Source organism: Oryctolagus cuniculus, chromosome 2 (genome assembly GCF_051225735.1).
Source record: "Oryctolagus cuniculus isolate XC-2025 breed Fujian yellow rabbit chromosome 2, ASM5122573v1, whole genome shotgun sequence".
NCBI classification, from domain to species: Eukaryota; Metazoa; Chordata; class Mammalia; order Lagomorpha; family Leporidae; genus Oryctolagus; species Oryctolagus cuniculus.
Genome location: NC_142868.1, coordinates 103514148 through 103518324, shown reverse-complemented (window position 1 = coordinate 103518324; position 4177 = coordinate 103514148). Strand labels below are relative to the sequence as shown.

The 4177-nt window shown below is 42.4% G+C and overlaps 1 pseudogene; it reads left to right on the top strand.

The window, feature by feature from the left end:
* The first annotated feature begins 702 nt into the window (after positions 1–702).
* LOC149127968 (NIF3-like protein 1 pseudogene) lies at positions 703–3927 on the top strand (annotated as a pseudogene).
* The last annotated feature ends 250 nt before the right edge of the window (positions 3928–4177 follow it).

Here is a 4177-nt window from a genome sequence, read left to right as displayed (position 1 = left end):
AGATCCAGCTGTACCCTGTGCCCTCTTATGCAGTCACAGAGTTTCCACAGTCTCAGCACACAAGGCTCCCACTGTCATGGGATGCAGAGGATTTGCTCCACCTTGCTAGACTGTCTCATCCACAGGGAGGCAGACATTCTCAGGCCTCGACAATTTGAGCCCTGGAGCCTGTGACATGTTGAGAGGTTGGGGGCACCTCACAGTATTATGTGTGTGCACAGACTCTTGTCAATTTGCCCAGCCAGACTCAAAGTCAGTGGGGAACATGGAGTTTTCCCTCTGCTAGAATCTCTGGCTCACACAAATGCACAATAGCCACCAACCAAATGCTTCCTTCCCCCTACCAGTTGCAAGTTGTGTGTATTCAAGCTGCTGCCACGGGTACTGTTACAAGATGGCGTCTTGTCTCAGCCAGGTGCTGGGCACGTGCACAAGAGCTTCTGCAACTTCTGTTTATGTCCAAAATGGTGCCCACCTTCTCTCAGCTGATTGTTGGGCACCATTGTTTAGTGTATGTAGTGAGAGAAACATGCCCCCCTTGTTTTTTATTGGGTCAGCGGGTACACTTTCCCCCTCAGAGCTCCAGGCCAGACTCACGTCGAAGTCTCCCTCTGTCTGTATCACCAGTGGTATGGCTTGCTGCAGTCTGATCTCACCTCACTCTCCAGAGCTGGTGCTCTCTCCTCCTCTTGGCTGCTGGCATCATGTTGTGTCTGTGTTCATGCTGCATGTCTGCATCTTCCACACTGATCCATGGTGTTTTCTCCTGTATAATTTCCACTGCAGTTTTCTCTAACTCTTCCCCAACAATGTACTTCCAACATTTTTTGAAACTAGTTACCACTAGTGTATGCCCTTCCCTATTCCACCATCTTGGAATCCTCCAACATGCATGCTTTTTATGGAATTTTAGGTGTATAAAATCCAGAGATACTCTATTGAAAAATGCTAACTAACATGACATCACATGGGTACCCCTGTATTAAGAGGAACATAGTTAATATCATTGAATTATTTAACCATTGTTCAGTTGTTAGTGACACATGATCTTTCTTTGGAATTCTGTAATTTATTTGGATAATAATTCTTAAAATTGTGTTATCTTTACTATAATTTTTTACAAAATCAGTAGCAAATGAATGTATTCATGAAACTAAGTTGTGTTTAATCTTCACCAATTAATAAATTGTGAGTGCCTTTCAAGAATGTCTTTCCAGCCTGTAATCATGGGTAAAACACTATTCTTGCTTAGGGAGGTTTATTGTTCTTGTTCTTCAAGCTTATATATCTGTTATTCTGTATACATTTCTAACATCATCTTGTTTTGCACAGTAGAATGTAGGTACAATCCTGACCAGTTCTCTCACTACCACCTTCTCTCACTTTCTCTTCCAGGTATAGTTCTATTGACTTCTACATGTCTACATGTTTCTAAGACCACTGGTTTAGAAATTAATATATCTCAGTAACTTGCTTACTTCATCATTCCTCAGCTCATTTTACATTGTGCTTTAGCACCTTTATGAAAATTTGTTAATTAAAATGGAAAGGCAAACACAACATTCATCATTAGAGAATGCACATGAACAAGATAAAGTTGGCATGGTTGTAAGACAATAAAGCCATGTAAGCTGAGAGCAAATTATTATTTTGTCTTTCTCCCATCCATGTACTAACCAAGCCTGACCCATCTTAGTTTCCAAGATCAGATGAGATTGGGGGTGGGAGGTTCAGGGTTGTATGGCTTTAGACAGTCTCGTCTTTCTGATGCTATAGCAAAAATATATACTTGTTACATTTCAAATTAAAAATTAAGAGGAAATTTGCTAAATACCTATGAGATGTATTCTGAAACAGAACCTTTATGAATTGTAAAGATGATTTTGTGTGTAGTGTTTTAGTTCAAGGCTGGAAACAAACACTCAATATGCTGCAGAGCTAATAATTACCTAGTGTTAAAACATAAACAGGGGTCAGCACCATGGCTTCCTTGGTTAATCCTCTGACTGTGGTGCTGGCATCACATATGGGCACCGGGTTCTAGTCCTGGTTTCTCCTCTTCCAGTCTGGCTTTCTGCTGTGGCTCAGGAAGGCAGTGGAGGATGGCCCAAGTGCTTGGGACCCTGTACCAGTATTGGAGACCAGGAGGAAGCACCTGGCTCCTGGCTTCAGATCAGCACAGTGCCATCTGTAGCTGCCATTTGGGGGCTGAGCCAACAGAAGGAAGACCTCTCTCTCTTCACTGATGGTTTCTTGTATTTTCCTCCTGAAATCATCTGCATTCTTCTCCTTAACATTAACCACCTAGGTATTCCCTTTGATCTCCCATTCATCCAAATCTCTGATTCTGCTTGACTGATTTTTGCCATCTGTAATCAGACACTTCTCTTTCTCTCCAGTTTGAACATCTTCCATGACCTTTAGACTATAGTTCCTTCTCCATCTTGAATGCTTCTTTGTAGTTGTTCAAATAATCCCTCACACTTGTTGAATCTCAAATGAAACCTGCAGCATTCATTCTTTTTTACTTGTATATGGTATTAGTACAAGCCAGCCATGTCTTAAATCAACATAATGAGATTTTTGTTGGACTCCTCATTTTCTATCAGGTCTAATTTCAGATCTTTTGTTTCTTTGCCTTTAAACTTGTATTCTTTTTTTCATTACTTGATTTTATTTTTACACTAGGTGGGCAGAAAGCAATCCTCCTTAATAAAGTTGACAATTAGCTTCACTCAGAACATTTTTAGCAATGCACATTAAAAAATTCATCTTACAAATTGTTCTGCAATCCAAATATACAACAACTTGAAAAACAACATTTAGAAAATAAAAACCAATGTAAAAAGAAAGACAGATTAAAGGCTATGGCGGTGTACCTGGACTCAAACTGAGTTTTGCCCAATTGCTGTATTTTGCCATCTTGCTTACACCTGGTCCCCATGACAGTCTGCTTTGTCCATTCTCTGAACTGCAGTTCTTCCTGTTCCTTCATGGGTCTGAAGACTCTCATTTCCTCTTTGAAGGACTTTGCATCCCTGTCTTCTGCTGAGAGTTGGGACAATGTTGGATTGCTGGTGGAACCAAGCCCACCACAAACTATAAATACACTCTTCCTGACCAATGACTTGACAGAACAGCTGATGGAGGAGGCACTGCATAAGAAGGCAGATCTCATCTTTTCCTACATCCCACCTATCTTCCTACACATAAAGCATATTACCTGGATGTCCTAAAAGGAGTGCCTGATGTTCCTGGCTTTGGAGAACAGAGTTGGCATCTACTCTCTTCACACAGCCTATGATGCTGCACCCCAGAGATTGAAAAACTTTTTCCAAAGGGCTTGGAGCCTGCACATCCAGGCATATATATCCTTCCAAAGCTCATGGCCATCCTATAGAAGGAACCCACTGAGTACAATTCAACATTAACCATACCCAAGATATAGACAAAGTTGTGTCTGCAGTGAGAGAAATTGAAGGTGTTCCTGTCACTTCTTTTTCTGCTAGGATTGATGAGGAGGAAAAACAAGGATCAGCCTGAATTGTACTAAGAAGCCTTTGATGCAGGTGGTGGCTCAGCTCTCTCAAAACAGATAGCTTTTCCAGAGAACTGAAATTCTGTCACTGCAGAAGCCTTCGCTCTACATACTGGAATAGGTCGATCATGCACCCTGGAAGAATCTGTTGCCCTGGCAACCATGATTGAGCAAATCAAAAGACACCTCAAACTAACTCATATTCAATTAGCTCTTGGGGTAGGAAGGACCTTAGCATCATGAGTCAAAGCTGTGGCCCTGTGTGGTTCTGGGAGCAGCATCCTGCAGGGTGTGGAAGCAGACCTGTACCTCACAGGTGGGATGTTCCATCATGATGGTCTGGATGCTACTTCGCAAGGAATAAATGCCATCTTCTGTGAACACAGTAACACTGAATGAGGCTTTCTTTCTGACCTTTGTGACATGCTGGGTGCCCACTTGGAGAATAAGATTAATATTATCCTGTCAGAAACAGACAGGGATTAGGCCGCCGCTATGGCTCACTTGGCTAATCCTCCATCTGTGGTGCCAGAATCCCATGTGGGCTCCAGGTTCTAGTCCCGGTTGCTCCTCTTCCAGTCCAGCTCTCTGCTGTGGCCTGGGAGGGCAGTGAAGGATGGCAAAAGTGATTGGGCACCT